Genomic DNA, 21617 nt, shown 5'->3' on the forward strand with positions numbered 1-21617 from the left:
GGCATTAGGGTGCGCCATATTTCCTTTTGGGCAACTTGTGTCCCCCACTAGTATTTCTTAGTTCCGGTATTTTTTATATATTCAATAAAAAATCCTCGTGAAGTTTTGGGTCATTTGGACCGCTATAGAATAGCTATATTTGATGTAGCTTTTTTAGGTCCAGAATTCCAGCTGCCGATAAGTTCCCTCTCCATGTAGATATTGCAAATTAAGAGAGAAAAGGCATTAGAATTGTATCATAAAGTGAAATAATGACCAAAAACATTATAAATAATAGTAGGAAAACATGATGCAAAATGTACGTATCAGCCTCCAGATGGGATCGCCGAAGAACATAAGCTTGTGGCGGTGGAAAAATTGTTTCGGGTGGCTGCTCTGTTGGTTTTGGGATTTATGGAAATTTATAGCTTTGAAATTAGGTCAAATTGACCCATGTGGGGCCCACAATCTCAGGTGGCGCACCCCTGGGGGCGTGCCGTCTGAGCTTGTGGATTTCTCATATGTCTTCTGGCCTCCTCCCAAAGCTTCTAGGGCCCCTTCTGGTCGAGAAAAAATGCGGTAAACTTTCATCGTGTTTGGACTTTGTTCGGTATTGTTTTTCTGTCAAACAATAAAATAGGCGAAAATAGGAACTGAGCGCTGAGTTAATAGATTTTTTCCAAAAAATGATATAAAATTGCATATAAAGTATTTAAGATTGCTAATATAATAGCATGAAACAATCAAAAATTATAGATACGTACGAGACGTGTCATTACCTCCCGAACTGTTGCCAAATAGATGAGAGCGCCACTGTTTGCATTTGTTAAGAGGGTGATTTAGCCACCTAGATGTGAAAATTTTTGTGAGTGCTGACACCTGGTCTTGGGTGAAAGCAGGGATAATTTTTCCATTCCACAGCTCCAGAAACATGAAAGCGAAGAAGCAACAATCAATGCTCAAAACAGACTATGAGTGTGAGCGTAAAACATGATATCTAACAAGTGGAGCTTCAAAAAAAAATAACACAAGTACACAACTAACCCATTATCATGTTTGAGTACATCAATGTACATGAGTTCGTAGTCTTGAATTTTCTTATGCGAGTCCTTGTACGCAATCAACCAAGCCTTCTTTATATCATCCATGTACTTTGTCGCATGCTTAAGTAAAGATGGACTGTCTTCTTCATGCATAGAATCTAACAACTCAAATCATTTTGCCTTAAGATTCAACGACAATACATACCAATGTCCGTCCTATGGTCCCTCTCCCAACTTTTGCAGAGCTGGGAGTACTAGCTGCAATAATGGTAATAGGAACAAAAGAAGGCATGCTTAAAAAAATACAAATTGGTGATTTGGGCACAAAAAGTATAAAGTTATTGTTGGGGACATAACTATTGGGTTAACCCGCCCAGGAGGGGTCGGGTTAAGCCCCTAGCGGTTTATCAAGGTAAAGCCCATGAAGATGCTAAAGACGGTAGTCCACTATGCAGACTCATCGAGGGCCTGAAGCCCGAAGGCGACTTAAGGCCCAAACAAGTGTAAACCGTCGTATATGTGTACCTTGTATTATAAGGCATGTACGGTTAAGTCATCGAGCCAGACATGTTGTTTATGAGCCGGCCGGGACTCTGTAAGCAGCTGGGCGTCGACCTATGTATATAAAGGGACGACCTGGCGGCAACTTAGGGCAAGAAACAACAGATCGAAAGCTAGGTTAAGCGTATTCACTCCCTGGTAATCAAAACATAAGCAATACCACCTCAAACTGGATTAGGCCTTTACCTTCACCGCAAGGGGCCGAACCAGTATAAACTCCTTGTGTCCTTTGTCCCGTTTAACCACTTTAAGCTAACCCTGTTGCGATGGCTCCACGACTAAGTCATTTTGCTAGGACATCTGCTGTGACAATTCTACGACAGTTGGCGCCCACCATGGGGCCAACACACAGTGGTTTCGAGTTCTTACAGGGTAGCTTCGAAGGGATTAAGGGATATGTTGTGGGCCGGATGACCAAGAGTTGTCACGGCAAGCTCTACATCGATGACGTAGGCTGGGGCCCCGAGGCCGACTCAATCGAGTACGGGTACCGGGTCCCCTTCGGCGGAGTCTATGTCTTCATCGGCAAGATCAGCGAAACAGGCCCTGAGCCAGACATCTGCATCGACATCATCGAGACGGCTGAGTGTGCACGACCCGCCCGGGTTCAACCCACCGTGAAGCACGCCTTCGTTGCATTCCTCCATGGGGCGGAATTTGAGGAAGGATCTGTTTCTGACGGTGAGACAGCCATCTATTCTGATGGTAAGTCGTCCACAGGCGAGACTACTTCATTGTATCAACTGCAGGACGGCAGGCTTGGGGGCTGTTTCGATGGCGATAGTATTACGGACCCCTATGAGCCGCCAAACCGGGTTGCGATTTTCATTGCTGGTACACAGCCAGGGCAGAATTCTTCGACTGCAGCGGTAATGGTTTCCGGGTCAGCAACGGCGACGGCGGCTGGGGCAGGAGGCCCTGTGCGCCCGCCGGCTCAGGTCTTGTCCAACTTATTGGACACCTTGACAACATTGTTAACAACAGAGGTTAATCCAGAAAATCAAGCTCAGCATAACTCGGAAGTTGCGAAACTACGAGATGAGATAGCTCAGGCCAAGGAAGATCTGGCGGCTGAGGATGCGAGGATGACTGCGGAGCGAGCTACTCTGGATGCTCATGCACAACGGATCCAGGCTGATTCCTTCTGGCTCTCGTTGGACTAGAACACATCAAATGAAGTCATGAGGAGAAGGCACCAGAGTCGTCTGCCTCTGGTTTACGAGGCGAGGAACCTCTTCAACACACTCGGTGCAGGGACCAGTGACCCGCCAGGGGTAAATCGGGTGATAGCCGCGCCTGGGATAATATCCGCCTCATCTGAATAATATCCCGCCACAATATGTGCCGACGCCACCGGGTCATTATTCTAACCCTTTGGATAATATGATCGCTGCGGCGACACGATTGGCGGCTCTCCCAGTTGAAGGTGAGTCCCCAACTGCGGTTGAAATGCGGAGGGCTAGAGAGCTTCTTCAGACAACATTAGTACAATAGGAGGCTTATTCTTACAGTCGTGAGAGGATTCATTCAACCCCTCACCCGAGCCGGAGTTATAGCAGACACATTGACTCACTAGCTGTTTCAAGCAGTGACAGACACCGTAACCAACCTCGTGGACATGACCCGATGCGCGGTGGTGCTAATGCTCAGGACTTGGTGGACCAGGGCAGAGCACGTCAGGAAACCGATATGGCGGCTCAGCGAGGGGCTCATCAACGTTCTCCGGTTTATCCAACAACTTCGGTGGAAACAGGGGTGACCTCCAGAACCTTGGGAGTGCCATGTTTGGTTCCAGCTTTGCATAACGTACGCTTGCTTAAGGATTTCAAGGGTCCTCATAAGGTGCCTAACTACACAGCTGACTTACCCCCTGAAGAGTGGGTGGAGAGTTATGAGATGGCAATGGAGCTGTTGGATGTTGACGATGTTGCATGTGCTAAGTACTTCATGATGATGTTGGAAGGGACGGCCCGCACTTGGTTGAAAGGGCTGCCTGCTAACTCCATCGGATCGTGGGCCGAGTTAAAAGCCCGGTTCATCCAAAATTTTAAAGATACATGCAGGCAACCTATGTCAATTGTGGATCTAGAATCCTGCATCCAAGAAGAAGGCGAGTCAACAACCCATTGGGTGCGCCGGGTCTCGACTATCCTACATTCATCGGATTGTATCAATGCTGGCTTAGCAGTCTTAATGTTAGAGAAGAATTGTTGTTTTATGCCCCTTAGGCAGAAGTTAGGGCGGCTCAAACGCCACTGCAATGACATGGCGGAGCTGATGGCGGCTCTGGTTAAGTATGTCGACTCTGATGGTACCAAGGGAAAGAAGAGTAGCGGTAACACAGGGCGGCAGCGCAACCCGGCGAGTCAGGGAGGCAATGGTAAGCGCAAAGCTGATAATAATTTGGATTTTGTGGCTAACACCAATACGCAGAATAATGGACAACATCATAAAGGAAAGCCACCTCCACGGATTGGGGGTCAGGTTTCGATCTGGAGAGGCAGCTAAATATGCCATGTCCAAGGCATGGTACACGGAAAGGCCGTCCACTCACCTCTGGAAGGATTTCTTCATTATGAAGGAGTACAGAAATTCCAATCTTTTTCAAGACAATCATGGGCCGGGCGGCGGCTCAGGTTCTGGTTCTCACGGTCCGGGTTACGGTGGTGGCGGCTCTAATTCTGGTTTTCAAGGCCAAGGTAATCAGGGTGGTTACAATCAACAGAGCAATCAGGGGAATCAACAACAGCAATCTGGTTATCAGAGTAACCCAAAGCAGTTGAATAGTGGGCAGTACCACATTTTTACCACAAGTTTATGCAAGCGGGATCAGAAGCTTCATAAAAAGGTAGTGAATGCCGTTGAGCCGGCGGTTCCCCGTTACTTGTGATGGTCTGAACAGCCCATTGTGTGGAGTCGTGAGGATCACCCGCCCCGAGTTGATAACCCAGGTCACTTGGCATTGCTGGTAGCACCCCAGGTTGGAGGATACAATTCACTAAGGTGCTCATGGATGGAGGCAGCAGCATCAATATCCTTTACTATGAAACTTTTCATCGCATGAGATTGACTGGCAAAAATCTTAAGCCATCGAATACTGTTTTTCACGGTGTGGTGCCCGGTAAGTTGGCATATCCGGTTGGTAAAATATCTCCGGAGGTTGCTTTTGGAGATGACCATGATTCCAGATCTGAGACATTGACCTTTGAAGTGGTTAAAATTAAGAGCCCTTATCATGCTCTATTTGGGCGGCCGGCTTATGCTAAATTCGTGGCAAGGCCTTGTTATGTTTATTTGCAGCTAAAGATGCCGGGTCACAAGGGCACTATAACAGTGCATGGGAGTCGCAAGGTAGCCTTGGAGTGTGAAGAAGGTGACGCTGCTTATGCTGAGTCTGTCTGCGCAACAAAGGAGTCAAAGTTTTATAAAGACAATGTTGACCCGGCAGATATGACATCTTTGAAAAAGCCAACTACGGAGCATGATCCAGTCTTGAAGTTTAAATTAGCAGATGACACTAAGCTAGTTGATTTCGTTCCTGGCGATTCATCCAAGCAGTTCAGCATTAGTGCTAATCTGGATCTGAAATAGGAAAGCGCGCTCATCGAGTTCATCCGTGAGAACCGGGACATCTTTGCATGGAAACCTTCTGACATGCCAGGTGTACCGAGGGAACTTGCTGAGCACACTCTTAATATTGATCCAAAGTTTAAAAGGCCATTGGTGAAGAAGTGGCCCAGCTCTTGGCGGCTGGGTTTATTGTTGAAGTTTTTCATCCTGAGTGGTTGGCTAACCCGGTGTTGGTGCTTAAGAAGAATGACACTTGGCGTATGTGCGTGGACTACACGGACTTAAACAAAGCTTGTCTGGCTGATCATTTTGCTCTCCCTCGTATTGATCAAATTATTGATGCTACGGCAGGTTGTGAGCGTCTGAGCTTTTTGGATGCTTATTCTGGTTATCATCAGATCAAGATGGTAGTTAAGGACCAGGAGAAGACAACTTTCATCACTTCGTTTGGAGCCTTCTGCTATGTGTCTATGCCTTTTGCGCTCAAGAGAGCCCAGGCGACTTACCAGCGATGTGTGCAGAATTGTCTTCATAATCAGATTGGGCGCAATGTTCATGCCTATGTGGATGATATTGTGGTAAAGTCCAGGAAGACGGAGACCCTGATTGATGATTTGAAGGAAACCTTTGACAACCTCCGGGTTTATAAGATGATGCTTAACCCGGCCAAATGTGTTTTTGGTGTGCCAGCTAGTAAGCTTCTGTGTTTTCTGGTTTCAGAACGGGTATTGAGGCTAACCCGGAGAAGATAAAGTCTATCACCTCTCTGGCTAAGCCGGCGTGTATCAATGATGTTCAACGTTTGGTGGGTCGTATTGCGGCCTTAAGCCGATTCGTAAGCCGGTTAGGTGAGAAGGCTATCCCTCTATACCAGATGATGAAGAAGACAGATCACTTTGTCTGGAGTGATGCTGCTAATCAGGCATTTGAGGCCTTGAAGAAACAATTGGTTGAGCCGCTAGTTCTTACTGCTCCTATTGATAAAGAGATTTTATTGTTATATGTGGCTGCCAATAGCCGAGCTGTCAGTGTAGCCATTGTGGTGGACAGGAAGGAGTCAGGGAAAGAGCATCCGGTTCAACGGTCGGTTTACTACATCAGTGAGTTACTTATTGAGTCCAAGCAGAGGTATCCACATTGGCAGAAGCTGGTGTATGGGGTTTTCATGGCTAGTCGAAAGCTCAAGCAATATTTTTTGGGTCATCCTATCACTATGGTTAGTTCTGCTCCTTTAGGGGATATTGTACAAAACAGAGAAGCCACTGGTTGGGTAGCCAAGTGGGTCATTGAGCTTGGACCTCATGGTTTCAAGTATGTGCCTCGTATAGCCATCAAGTCTCAAGTGCTTGTGGATTTCATCAATGATTGGACAGAATTGCAGATGCCCGAGGAGAATCCAAATAGCACATATTGGACTATCCACTTTGATGGGTCTAGGCAATTGGAGGGCTCGGGGTTGGAGTTGTCTTGACTTCCCCACGATGTGATAAATTTTCTTTTGTTCTCCGGTTGATGTTCCCTTGTACTAACAATGCAGCTGAGTATGAGGCCTTGTTCCATGGTCTTCGGATGGCTAAGGAGATGAACTTAAGCCGGGTGAGGTGCTTCGGTGACTCAAATCTGGTAGCTCAGCAAGTTTCTGGCACTTGGAATTCTAAGGATCCACTCATGGCGGCTTATCGTCGAGAGGTTGATGCTATTGCGGGTCACTTCAAGGGTTATCAAGTTGAACACGTTGATCACAGGAAAAATGAGGTGGCTGATGCTTTAAGCCAGTTAGGATCTCAGCGTAAGCTGGTGCCACCTAACACTTTCCTGGATATTCTGCATAACCCTTCTGTCAAATTGCCTACAGAGGAGGATCTTACTATTCCTGACCCAGAAGCACAAGTGGCGGCGGCTCTTCATGCTATTCCTGATTGGACGGTTCCATATTTGGCTTATATGACCCGGGGCGAGTTACCTGAGGATAAAACTTTGGCAAGGCAGATAACCCGGCGGTCTAAGTCAATGACTATTTTCAATGGAGAGTTGCATCATCGCAGTGTTACGGGGGCATTTCAATGTTGTGTTTCTCCTGAAGAAGGCTGTGAAATTCTACGAGAGGTTCATGAAGGGGGGTTGTGATCATCATGCCGGCTCTAAATCTCTTGTAGCCAAGGCTTTCCATCATGGGTTTTATTGGCTGACGGCTCACTCTGACGCTGAAGATCTAGTCAGTAAATGTGATGGGTGTCGGAAGTTTTCACGCCGAGCCCATGTGCCGGCTCAAGAATTGAGGATGATTCCAATTACTTGGCCATTTGCAGTCTGGGGGCTTGATATGGTAGGGCCTTTCAAAAGGTCCAAAGATAAAAAGACACACCTCCTGGTGGCGGTTGACAAGTTCACAAAGTGGGTTGAGGCAGAGCCGGTCAGTAAATGTGATGCGGCGACGGTGGTTCAATTCATCAAAAAGGTGATTTTCCATTTTGGTTTTCCCCACAGCATCATAACTGATAATGGCACTAATCTATCCAAGCGTGCTATGGAAGAATTTTGTCAACGCAAGCATATCCGACTTGATGTATCATTAGTAGCTCACCCCCAGTCTAATGGTCAAGCTGAGAGAGCCAATCAAGAGATCTTGAGAGGCATCAAGCCCCGGCTTATGGTTCCTTTGCAGAGGACGCCGGGTTGTTGGGTGGAAGAGTTACCCTCAGTGTTATGGAGTATCAATACTACCCCAACAGATCTACGGGTTACACGCCCTTCTTCATGGTTTACAGAGCAGAGTGGTTTTCCCTAGTGACATCTGTCACAACTCGCCCCGCATGGCCGCTTATGTTGAAGCTGACAATGAAAAAGCATGACAGGATGCACTTGACCTACTAGATGAGGAGCGTGACCTTGTGGCAGCTCGTTCAGCGATTTACCAACAAGATCTGCACCGTTATCACACTCGTCGGGTTAAAACTAGAACCTTTCAAGAAGGTGACTTAGTGCTCCGGCTTATCTAGGATCAATCTGATATGCACAAGTTATCCCCGCCTTGGGAAGGGCCCTTTGTGGTCAGCAAAAATCTGAACAATGGGTCATACCTTATCGATGTTTGAGACCGCAAGGACTCATGCACATCGAAGGAGGAGACCCGTAGGCCGTGGAATATTGCTCATCTTCGGCCTTATTATACCTGAGCCACCGGCTCGCCTGATGTACATATTTTCACAATGTATATATTATGATGAATATAATAAAGCCGGCATCCCTGTTAATGCAGGGCCTCTGTCGTTTCATTTCTCAGAAATTGAGTCTTTATTATTACTTTATATGATCACTTGATGCCAAGTTATAGGGGCCAAAAAGAGTTTGTTGCACAGCACAACTCAAACATAGGTACCCAGCGAGCACATCTCACAAATATATCACTTGGGGGCTTCCTGCTCATCGAGCATAGTTATGACTACCCTTGTTGATCCGGCTTATATGCCCGGAATATAATGTTACTTGGGGGCTTTTTGTTCAACGGACGAATTTTTTTATAACCCTTGTAATAGGCTTAAAAGCCAGGCTTGGAAGCCACGTGTATTCACCTAAAAAACCCGGGTTATCCTGCCTTGTTAAGTCTGCCACTCCGCCTAGGTAATCCTGGAACGACCCGCCGTACTTTTGACAAGTCAATCTTATATAGACCCTGAATTTGTCAAAGTTAAAACAACGATTGGTTATGTGAGGTCCAACTTATAAGGTTTGTATGAAGGTTTAACTCAGTGGTTGTGCAGCCCTTGAACGCACTTGATTTTTAGGCTTGGCCGCCTATGAAAGCATTGATTTTTGGTATTTGATTTGAACATTTTTGAGTTTCCTCTCCTGTGACATATTGATACATGGTTAAAAACCAAGGAGGGTTATGCCTTATGATTCATACATGAACCTACCTGGTGTTTATTAACCCGGCCTGGCTTTAAGACTATAAGTCACCAGGATATGATAATTTTATATGCTTGGAAGCTCTACGCTCTAAGTTTGGGATATTACCCCTTGCTGCATATGGCGTATTAAGCCGGTGGTATGTGTCAACTTACACAGAGTTTTGTACGCTCAACCTTTTGGGTTTTCACCCTTATTCCGCTGGTCTGCTAAGCCGGCGGTGTATCACAGGTATGATATTTTTTATTAAAAGTCGTGATTAAACCGGCCCTGGTTATGGACTATCTTTAGCCACCAGTAGTTTTTATAAGGTATTATGACCTGTCATGCGGTAAACCACTAGGATCCTTGTCATGTGTCTGTGTGCAGGTACAATAAGTAAACGGGAGCACGCAGTCGATGAAATTATAAACATAAGTGGCAAATCTTCAATTTGAAAGATCGGTAGTATGGTGCAAAACAAAACATGCACAATGGCATGGCAGATCAAGAGTTTATTACAAATGCATCTGATGCCCCACGGGAATAATTGTCTTAGCAGTTTTGCAGAAAGCAGATGCTAAGCCGACCCACGGCTTATGACTCTTGACCTTGTTGAGTTGAAGGTTGCGGCTCGTCCAGCACCAGTTCATCTGCCTCCTTTTCACCCAATGGCTGGAAGTCAGTGGTCGACCAATTGATCCCAGTTAAAGCTCTGAATACAGCTTCATCACTTATAAGTGTGGATGGGTCAACATCAGGGGCATAAGTGTGCTTACGGATCGGAGGAGTCATGTCTGGAGCATCATGAGTCGGCGCCTTCACCTTCTTATTGTCAGCATCATAAACCGGTTGGTAATGTGTAAGATCAGTGTCTTCAGCCAGTTTGCTAGACAAAGAACGCATTTCCCTTGTAAGGGTGGTGAAGTCATCTGCAGTGAAGGGTGACCCATCTTATTTTATGCTTGGACAGTCGTTTGCCAAATCTGTCGGTTCAAGATCAACTAGCCATGCTTTGGCCTGGGTTAGCACAGTAAGTGCACCGGCTCCTGCAGCTGATTTTTTCAATTCTTCAATCCGCGCAGGCAGCATCGATAGCTTATCCAACATGTCCTTGATAAGGGTTGGAGCCGGTTTGTTGTGAGCAGCTGCACAGATAACCCGTTGTGCGCCACTATATAGCTGTTCTAGCCGCTTTCAGTTTTTTCGCATGTCTGAGCCAAGATGGGTAACCCGGGATCCTGTATCATTAAGGACGTTTGTAAGCTGAGAGGACATCAGATAACCTATGTTCAAAGATTAATAGTAAGCTATCTTACCAAAAACGGCAGTGGTCATGGCATTGATTTGCTGTTTTAAGCCGGCAAGCTCTGCAGATACCGACTTAAGGGCTGCCTCAGCATCCTCGGCTCTCTTCAGCAGGGCTAACTTCTCAGTATCCCAATGATCCAGATTACTACAGACTGTTCTGTTTTTGACAGATTCTGTTTTTCATGTGTTGTTTACTTATTTTGATGAATCTATGGCTAGTAAAATAGTTTACAAACCATAGAGAAGTTGGAATACAGTAGGTTTAACACCAATATAAATAAAGAATGAGTTCATTACACTACCTTGAAGTGGTGATTTATTTTCTTATACTAACGGAGCTCACGAGTTTTCTGTTAAGTTTTGTGTTGTGAAGTTTTCAAGTTTTGGGTAAAGATTCGATGGACTATGGAATAAGGAGTGTCAAGAGCCTAAGCTTGGTGATGCCCAAGGCACCCCAAGGTACTATCCAAGGATAGCCAAGAGCCTAAGCTTGGGGATGCCCCGGAAGGCATCCCCTCTTTCGTCTTCGTTCATCAGTAACTTTACTTGGAGCGTCAATTTATTTTGCTTGGAGCATCAATTTATTTTGTTAGGATTTGCTTGAGTTTATTTAGAACAATGTTTTTCATCTTTTATTTCAATAAAAGTGGCATTGATAGCCTTTACTATGCCTATTTTAGAAGTCCACATGTTGCTGTTTGAAAACAGAAAGTTTACCGCTGTTGCAATAATTCCCTAGAAAAGTCAGAATGTGATAAAATGTTGAAACCTTTTGCATATTAAGCTCTGATAAATTTACTACAGTGGGAATTTTCTTTCATAATTTTTGGAGCTAGGGAAGTATGGATGTTGCTGCACTCTTTACAGACTGTCCTGTTTAGGCAGATTGCTATTATGTTTGCATTGTTCGCATATGTTTGCTTCTTTAATGATTCTATTTGAGGATAGGACTATTAGATATGCAGAGGCATTTAGTATGCAATGTTGAATAATAATTTTAGTGATTTTCTACAGTAGAGTATGATAAGGTTTTTGCAATGGTTTATACTAACTTATCTCACGAGTCCTTGTTGAGTTTTGTGTGGATGAAGCTTTTGAGATTTAGGGAAGACCGTGATATGAGAGGAATTAAGGAGACACAAAAGCTCAAGCTTGGGGATGCCCAAGGCACCCCAAGATAATATTTCAAGAAGTCTCAAGCATCTAAGCTTGGGGATGCCCCGGTTGGCATCCCACCTTTCTTCTTCAACAACTATCGGTTAGTATCGGTTGATCCTAAGTTTTTGCTTCCTTACATGATGTTTGTCATTCTTAGAGTGTCATTTTGTTTTGCTTTGCTTTCTGTTTGAATAAAATACCAAGGTCTAAAATTCTTAAATGTTAGAGAGTCTTCACATAGTTGCATAATTATTCGACTACTCATTGATCTTCACTTATACCTTTCGGAGTAGTTTGTCATTTGCTCTAATACTTCACTTATATATTTTAGAGCACGGTGGTGGATTTGTTTTATAGAAACTATTGATCTCTCATGCTTCACTTAGATTATTTTGAGAGTCTTAATAGCATGGTAATTTGCTTAAAATCCTAATATGCTAGGTATTCAAGAATAATAAAATTCTCTTATGAGTGTGTTGAATACTATGAGAAGTTTGATACTTGATAATTGTTTTGAGATATGGAGGTAATAATATCAAAGTCGTGCTAGTTGAGTAGTTGTGAATTTGATAAACGCTTGTGTTGAAGTTTGCAAGTCCCGTAGCATGCACGTATGGTAAATGTTATGTAACAAATTTGAAACATGAGGTGTTATTTGATTGTCCTCCTTATGAGTGGCGGTCGGGGACGAGCGATGGTCTTTTCCTACCAATCTATCCCCCTAGGAGCATGCGCGTAGTGCCGAGGTTTTTGATGACTTGTAGATTTTTGCAATAAGTATGTGAGTTCTTTATGACTAATGTTGAGTCCATGGATTATACGCACTCTCACCCTTCCATCATTGCTAGCCTCTTCGGTACCGTGCATTACCCTTTCTCACATTGAGAGCTGGCGCAAACTTCGCCGGTGCATCCAAACCCCGTGATATGATACGCTCTTTCACGCATAAACCTCCTTATATCTTTCTCAAAACAGCCACCATACCTACCTATTATGGCATTTCCATAGCCATTCCGAGATATATTGCCATGCAACTTTCCATCATGACACATTCATCATTGTCATATTGCTTAGCATGATCATGTAGTTGACATAGTATTTGTGGCAAAGCCACCATTCATAATTCTTTCGTACATGTCACTCTTGGTTCATGGTACACCGCCGGAGGCATTCATATAGAGTCATCTTTTGTTCTAGCATCGAGTTGTAATCATTGAGTTGTAAATAAATAGAAGTGTGCTGATCATTATATTTTTAGAGCATTATCCCAAGTGAGGAATAAAAAAAGAGAAAGGCCATAAAAAAGAGAAGGCCCAAAAAAAGGAAGGCAAAAAAGCAAAAAAATAAATATGAGAGAAAAAGAGAGAAGGGACAATGCTACTATCCTTTACCACACATGTGCTTCAAAGTAGCACCATAATCTTCATGATAGAGAGTCTTTTGTTTTGTCACTTTCATATACTGGTGGGAATTTTTCATTATAGAACTTGGCTTGTATATTCCAACAATGGGCTTCCTAAAGTGCCCTAGGTCTTCATGAGCAAGCAAGTTGGATGCACGCCCACTTAGTTTCTTTTGTTGAGCTTTCATACATTTGTAGCTCTATTGCATCTATTGCATGGCAATCCCTACTCCTTGCATTAACATCAATCGATGGGCATCTCCATAGCCCATTGATTAGCCTCGTTGATGTGAGACTTTCTCCTTTTTGTCTTCTCCACATACCCCCCATCATCATATTCTATTCCACCCATAGTGCTATGTCCATGGCTCGCGCTCATGTATTGCGTGAAGGTTTATGATTTTGAGATTACTAAAGTATGAAACAATTGTTTGGCTTGTCATCGTGGTGGTGCATGATGAGAGCATTCTTGTGTGATGAAAATGGAGCATGACTAAACTATATGATTTTGTAGGGATGAACTTTCTTTGGCCATGTTATTTTGAGAAGACATGGTTCCTTAGTTAGTATGCTTGAAGTATTATTATTTGTATGTCAATATGAACTTTTATCTTGAATCTTTCGGATCTTAATATTCATACCACAATTAAGAAGAATTACATTGAAATTATGCCAAGTAGCACTCCGCATCAAAAATTCTGTTTTTATCATTTACCTACTCGAGGACGAGCAGGAATTAAGCTTGGGGATGCTGATACATCTCCAATGTATCTATAATTTTTGATTGCTCCATGCTATATTATCTACTGTTTTGGATGTTTATGGGCTTTATTATACACCTTTATATCATTTTTGGGACTAACCTATTAACCCAGAGCCCAGTGCCAGTTTCTATTTTTACCTTGTTTTAGAGTATCGCAGAAAAGGAAAATCAAATGGAGTCCAATTGACCTGAAACTTCACGGAACTTATTTTTGGAAGGAAAGCAACCCGGGAGACTTGGAGTGCATGTAAGGGAAGCTTTGAGGAGGCCACGAGGTAGGGGGCGTGCCCTCCACCCTCGTGGGCCCCTCGTGGCCCCCTGACGTACTTCTTCCGCCTATATATCTCCATATACCCTAAAAACATCGAGGAGCACAACAGATCGGGAGTTCCGCCGCCAGAAGCCTCCGTAGCCACCGAAAACCAATCTAGACCCGTTCTGGCACCCTGCCGGAGGGGGAATCCCTCTCCGGTGGCCATCTTCATCATCTCGGTGCTCTCCATGACGAGGAGGGAGTAGTTCTCCCTCGGGGTTGAGGGTATGTACCAGTAGCTATGTGTTTGATCTCTCTCTCTCTCTCTCTCTCTCTCGTGTTCTTGAGATGATACGATCTTGATGTATCGCGAGCTTTGCTATTATATTTGGATCCTATGATGTTTCTTTCCCCCTCTACTCTCTTGTAATGGATTGAGTTTTCCCTTTGAAGTTATCTTATCGGATTGAGTCTTTAAAGATTTGAGAACACTTGATGTATGTCTTGCCGTGCATATCTGTGGTGACAATGGGATATCACTTGATTCACTTGATGTATGTTTTGGTGACCAACTTGCGGGTTCCGCCCATGAACCTATGCATAGGGGTTGGCACACGTTTTCGTCGTGATTCCCCGGTAGAAACTTTGGGGCACTCTTTGAAGTTCTATGTGTCGGCTGAATAGATGAATCTGAGATTGTGTGACACATATCGTATAATCATACCCACGGATACTTGAGGTTACATTGGAGTATCTAGGTGACATTAGGGTTTTGGTTGATTTGTGTCTTAAGGTGTTATTCTAGTACGAACTCTAGGGCTATTTGTGACATCTATAGGAATAGCCCAATGGATTGATTGGAAAGAATAACTTTGAGGTGGTTTCGTACCTTACCATAATCTCTTCGTTCGTTCTCCGCTATTAGTGACTTTGGAGTGACTCTTTGTTGCATGTTGAGGGATAGTTATGTTATCCAATTATGTTATTATTGTTGATAGAACTTGCACTAGTGAAAGTATGAACCCTAGGCCTTGTTTCAATGCATTGTAATACCGTTTACGCTCACTTTTATCATTCGTTACCTTGCTGTTTTTATATTTTCAGATTACAAAAAAATATCATCTACTATCCATATACCACTTGTATCACCATTTCTTCGCCGAACTAGTGCACCTATCCAATCTACCATTGTATTGGGGACACAAGAGACTCTTTGTTATTTGGTTGCAGGGTTGCTTGAGAGAGACCATCTTCATCCTACGCCTCCTACGGATTGGTAAACCTTAGGTCATCCACTTGAGGGAAATTTGCTACTGTCCTACAAACCTCTGCACTTGGAGGCCCAACAATGTCTACAAGAAGAAGGTTGTGTAGTAGACATCACCCAACCCACTTGTTCAGCCTTGAAGTTTTCCTTCAATTTCTCCATCGCTGCTAAGGCACTAGTCAATTTATCCTTGGCTTTGGAGGTTTCTGCTTGTTGAGATTTGATGTTCTCTTGAAGGTCGGCGACTTGGGTTTCCTTACTGCTAAGCTCAATCTGCAAAAGTAAACAGCAATGAATTTATTTGAAGTCCCAAGCACAATACAAGTATTATACTTGGCACTTAGGGGCTAATGTTTATTGCTTCTTCAAATATTATGAAGTCCCAAGCACAATACAAGTATTATACTTGGCACTTGGGGGATAATGCATATTGCTTTTGTTAAAGACGAACTCATTTGATAACCTGAATAAATGGTAATGATACTACTTACGAGGGCTATGAATGGGATTATGGATTCCCTGCAAGATGATTAGTCTGGACTTAACATATTTGTTAAGCCGACCCTTGGGGGCTACGGATGTAATGTTGATTTTGGCCATGTTACAGTCTCGACTTAACATATTTGTTAAGTCGACCCTTGGGGGCTACAGATGAAAAGAAGTGATGGTATTATAAAGTCCCAGTTCATATTGAAAGTATAAACCAGCCCTTGGGGGTTACTGGAGTTGATCTATGCAGTTAATTAAAGTTTACAGCACATGTTACTCTAAGCATGTCCAATAAACTTGGCGGCTAAGGGGAAGAATATTCATGTAGCAAGGAATTGCAGTGTTTACCTCATAGCGCTCCTTCATCAGGTTCACTAAGCCGGCTTCAAAGCCACAGCTGGTGTATAGGAGATTTAAGTAACCGGAATGGAGGTCTTGAGCACTGAAATGAGTATAGCTCTCCAAGTCTGCCTTCCATTTGCCTTTATCTTCAACGGAAATTTCTTATTTTGCGTTGTGCTTGGATAAGATGGAGGATTGACCCAGAGCTGTAAATCCAAATCCAGTGATAACAATATCGTCAGTCTTATCCTTAGCAGGTTTAACTGGGCTTGGCGGCTTAGAGAAAGCCGGCTCAATATCCATATCATCTCGAGAAACTTCATGATCTTGTGGTGGAGGATCATTAAGGGTGGCATCAGCAATTGGGCTAGCAGGTTCTGACTATTGTTTTCCGGTTTAGATGGGTTAGAATCGTCGACCGGCTTGTTTAGTTTAGCTTTCTTGCTAGGTTTGGCTTGGCCCCTGAAAGTAAGAAGTGTAAAAAGGTCAGTGCAATGATCATGCATTAAGTATGAATGGTTAAAATGTATTCTTACCCAGGTATAGTCTTGAAAGCTGGGATCTGAGTTCCTGTTGACTCGCCAGAGGAGGAATGAGGAGTCCCCTGATAGTTTGAATCATACGGGTTAAGAGGTTGTCAGAAAAAACCCACCTTGGGATAAAGTACAACGGAAGCAGGAAAGACCTCTAGGCGGCGTTTGTGAACCGACGTATTTGGTAAGCCGGAGGAGGTGATTTGTCCACCACTATGCCGGGTAACTCAGCGAGCATCGTGTTGCTATTTCTTCAAAAGAAAGTTGGGATCCAAGTGAGCTAGAGGGTGAGAAAAGCTTACTTTCCGGCTTGCTTGTCGGGATTTTGGTGTTGGCAGAGGTTCTGAGCCGGAAGGAAGAATAATTACCTCTGCGTCACCTGCACGGCTGGCCTCTGCATCGTCCTGGTAACAATCATTTTCAATGAGATGTATAAAAAGGATCCAAGAGAGTCGAGTTCTACCTCTGACTCATCATCATTGTTAGTATCAATGCTTAAATCGGCGGGCACGATGGTCTTCTTGGTAGATTTTTTGGTCGCCATGGTTTTGGTGCGAGTCGGTTTGGATGGCTTATCCTGTGTTTTCCTCTTCCAAAATGGATCATCATCCTGTTAAGATTGAAAATATTATAAGTAGGCATCAAAATATTGGTTAAGCAGAAGAGGTGCAATTCTTACAGCTGGCGGCTTGTTGAAAGTGCAGAAAGGACTAAGTCCGGTTTTGCTGCACTCCTTCACAGGTTCATTCAGCAGTTCTTTGGTGGTTTCAGTGATCTCCGCATCAGACAGTTGAATGTTACAATGGCGCTGAGGATCTTTTACGTCACCAGTGTATTCGCACATTAAGCTGGGGCGGCGGCTTAATGGCAAGATACTCCAAGCTAACCAGCACCAGAAAAAGTCGACGCCAGTTAAGCCATTGGCTACAATGGCTCTAATCTTTGAAAAGGCTGGTGGGTATTTGGCCCGTTCCCTTCCATTGAGCCGTTGGGGGTGGGTGAGTGTTGCTAAGTCGGTGTTCACGGTAACCCGGCAGAGGATTTTCACCGGCTGGAGATGTGTCTTGACAATAGAACCAAGTTTGGTTCCAGTCTTTGGGGTGACTTGGGAGCTTGGCATGGGGAAAGCTAACTTCTTTCCTTTTTTGAATTGAGACTCCACCAAGTTCTTGGCATGGCCCGTCGACAAACTCTGTTTGGCGGTTTAAGTAATGGAATTCCCTGAATAAGTCAACTGTGGGCTCCTCTTGAAGGTAAGCTTCACATAATACTTGGAGGTTGCAGATGTTAGACACGGAGTTGGGCCCGATGTCTTGAGGGTGCAGTTGCAAGAAATGAAGCACATCACAGAACAACTTTGAGCCGGGGGGCCTGAACCCTCGGCCCAAGTAATCAGCAAAAACAATTACTTCTCCATCTTTGGGTTGAGGAGGAACTTCTTCACCTGGAGCTCTCCAATGGATGATCTCTTTCTTGGCTAAGGCGCCAGTGGCGAAAAAATGTTCAATTCTTCTTCGGCAACCCGAGATTTGACCCAATTGCAAGACGTGTATGTCTTAGCCATTTTTTCTCAATGCTCTGAAAGAAAGGTTATGCCAGTTCAAGATTACATAGTTAAGCCGGCTTATGGTTAAAAGGAAAAGCAATAATGAAGCATGCATAGGAGTTAAGCCGAAGATTGGTATTACAAAGTTACAAGGAACCATTGGCGGCTTAAGAGGGGACTAATGATACCTGGCGAGTTACTATGACTAAGTTAAGCCACCCATACAGATATTGAAAGAACAGATTTGTGGATGAAAAAAATCGCGAAGTGTTGAGAAAAACAGGTTTCACAGATTGATGCTATGATTTCAGATCTACGGCACTTCAGTTAATGGAAAAATATTTAAACCTAAATATCAGTGCTCGAGCAGTTCATGGGTTCAGATCGGTTTTCTCATGCAAAGGAGGTGTTTTAAATAGTAAAAAAGGATTCTACAACTACCACGGCATAGGAGGAGTACCAGGTTCAAATCAAAATCGCAAACTGTAGTGGAAAGCGAGGATGAACTCTGATGAACCCGTCGAAACCCTAACGGATCTATGAGAAGAAGAAGGGGAACTAACCAGGGCTGTTGGACAGCGGAGGTGCGCGGACAAAATCTGGTCCAAACAGGTTGATGCAGCGACCGATGTTGGAGCAGAGGCGAAGGTCGACGGCGGCGGCAGAGCTCGAGTGCTAGGACGTCGCGAGGTGGAAGACAGAGATGAAGAGGCAAGGGGGAAGTGAAAGGGACCCCGGCCCTATTTATAAGGCAAAGGGATAAGTGACATGCGCGGGAATCGAGGAGACCAAAAAATGGATACGACGGTGCAGATGCCACGATTTTCGGAGATTCATTAAAAAGAAGATTTCTTAAAATTTGAGCTTTGTGCAATATTAATGGCAGGTGATGTCATGACTGTTACCATGATCCTAGAAGATGACGTCACGGCGGGTTACAAGGTTTTGCAAGAGAAATAAGGAAAGAATTTTTTTTCTAAGTGTTGAAGATTGATATGAACGAGTTCAAATCAACCTGGGGCCTAATATTGGGGACATAAATATTGGGTTAACCCGCCCAGGAGGGGGCGGGTTAAGCCCCTGGGGGTTCATCAAGGTAAAGCCTATGAAGATGCTTAAGACAGTAGTCCACTACGCAGACTCATCGAGGGCCTGAAGCCCGAAGGCGACTTAAGGCCCAAACAAGTGTAAACCGTCATATATGTGTAACTTGTATTATAAGGCATGTATGGTTAAGTCACCGAGTCGGACACCTTGTTTATGAGCTGGCCAGGACTCTGTAAGCCGCTGGGCATCGACCTATGTATATAAAGGGACGACCAGGCGGCGACTTAGGGCAAGAAACAACAGATCGAAAGCTAGGTTAAGCGTATTCGCTCCCTGGTAATCGAAACATAAGAAATACCACCTCAAACTGGATTAGGCCTTTACCTTCGCCGCAAGGGGCCAAACCAGTATAAACTCCTTGTGTCATTTGTCTCGTTTAACCCCTTTAAGCTAACTCTGTTGCGATGGCTCCACGACTAAGTCCTTTTGCTAGGACATCTGTCGTGATAATTCCACAGCAGTTATCATGGCAACAAAGACAAAGATACCGGACTTCAAATGCTAAAGTTACCATTGAAAACATAAAGGTATCATAGAAGCAAAAACAAAGATACAAAACTTTGGATGATGAAGTTACCATGAAAAACATAAAGTTATAATGATGGCAAAGACAAAGATACCAGACTTTGGATGCTGAAGTTACCATGCAAAGAGCACAAAAAAGTTATGAGAGCAGTAAAAAAATAGTAAAGTTACCATACTTGGGATTCTAGTTATCATGAAATTTTGGGGGGGCGGGGGACGCGAGTTATAACAACAGTAACTTAGCAAAAAATGTAGACAAGGGGTCTCAAGATATGAAAATGCCATCAAACAGAAAGTACATTATTTTGGTGACTCAGAATGTAATGCTCATCCCATAAAAAATTCTTTATTATAAATTTATAGGTAAAGCCTCTTACTAGTCGATATACGGACAGGAACCGAGGGAAGATAATCTTATTTGGAATTTCCAAATACTAAAGGACACGGACATGCAACTCGGCAATACCAGTTGAAACTTGCCAAGTTTCTATCACATAGTTAGAAAGCTCACCGAGCGAGACCCACCTTCCATCAATGTCAATAACCATCATACTATGTTACTGGGGGAAAACAAATCAAAATGGAATGGCAAAAAATTTACAAGAAAAAGTTCAAAAACTATGAAAGTTCGTTTGTTACCCCTTAATCTTGGAGTTGGAAGCAGTTGTATGCTTGATAACTTCATTGTAAACAGCCTCCTCATCTTCAATGGTTGTGAGTGCAGCATATGGCGGCAACGGATATTGTGACGGGCGGGTAACCCTAACTTTCTAAATTAACGATTTATACATGGCACTCGATTGTGTTTGTTCACTGGGTGGTGGTAATTCTAGTGTAAGAAAGTTAAGGCTTTGACAAGTTGAATGTTTCAGCAAGGGGATTGGTGATGGTGAACAGAAGTAAATGAAGTGAGCCAACCGAAGTTATCAATCCTTTCATGAGGAACTTATCAAATCTGGGGGCAGAAGTTGTCGGGTGTCAAGGGTAGGGTGTCACTATTTTGGCATTGTCAAAGGATTAACAAAGATGTGATTACCTCCTTGAAATACAACTTTTCCTTTGGCTATTGGATTCTCATGTTCATATTGTTCCCACCGCATGAGTACTTCATAATCATCAAGTTCAACACCATACACTCGGACATGATGATCTTTCATAGTTATATAAAAGCAAAGTTAAGGTTGGAACATGAGAAAAAGGATATACAAGATACAAAAAAGGAAAGAAATAAGAAAAGATACTTGTGAGAAATAGTAATGAGCCATGATTTTCATGGGGAAGTTATCAACCCATATTATAAATGTTACCAGCAAGAAAGGACAAACGAAGGGGTGTTATCAAGGCCATATTAGGTATGATATTATGGATGAGAGAAGTGGAAGTTATCAGCCAAAATGACACAATTATCAAGATAACACTGGTTAGTACTTAAGAAAAAGGAAAATAAAACTTAGCAGCCATACAATATTAAGAAAAGTGGTATTCATCAAGGGCATAGTATGCAAAATTTCTAATGCAAAATATATTGGCCCGTTACCAGGGCCATAGTACCACATGGCATCATAAGAGAGCAATAGCAAAGTTATCGGGGATAAGAAGGTATGTTATCATTATAAGGGAATGCAAGTTACCAGGCGTGTAGTATGTTTTCATCACAGTAAACAATATACTAAAAATATTGTAGTTGAAGATGAAAAGGTGGTCAAATTTAAGAACCACATCTCAGGAGGTGTCTCATACAATGTACAAAAGCGCAATGGAAAAAACATGGTCACCGAAAAGCACGATGGTTCATTTTCATGTCGCAAAAGCATAAAAGTCATATTACAGTCATTGATACACACAAACACATAGGGAATAAAAGGCTAACATAAATAACG

The sequence above is a fragment of the Triticum aestivum genome, chromosome 6A (genome assembly GCF_018294505.1).
Source record: "Triticum aestivum cultivar Chinese Spring chromosome 6A, IWGSC CS RefSeq v2.1, whole genome shotgun sequence".
NCBI classification, from domain to species: Eukaryota; Viridiplantae; Streptophyta; class Magnoliopsida; order Poales; family Poaceae; genus Triticum; species Triticum aestivum.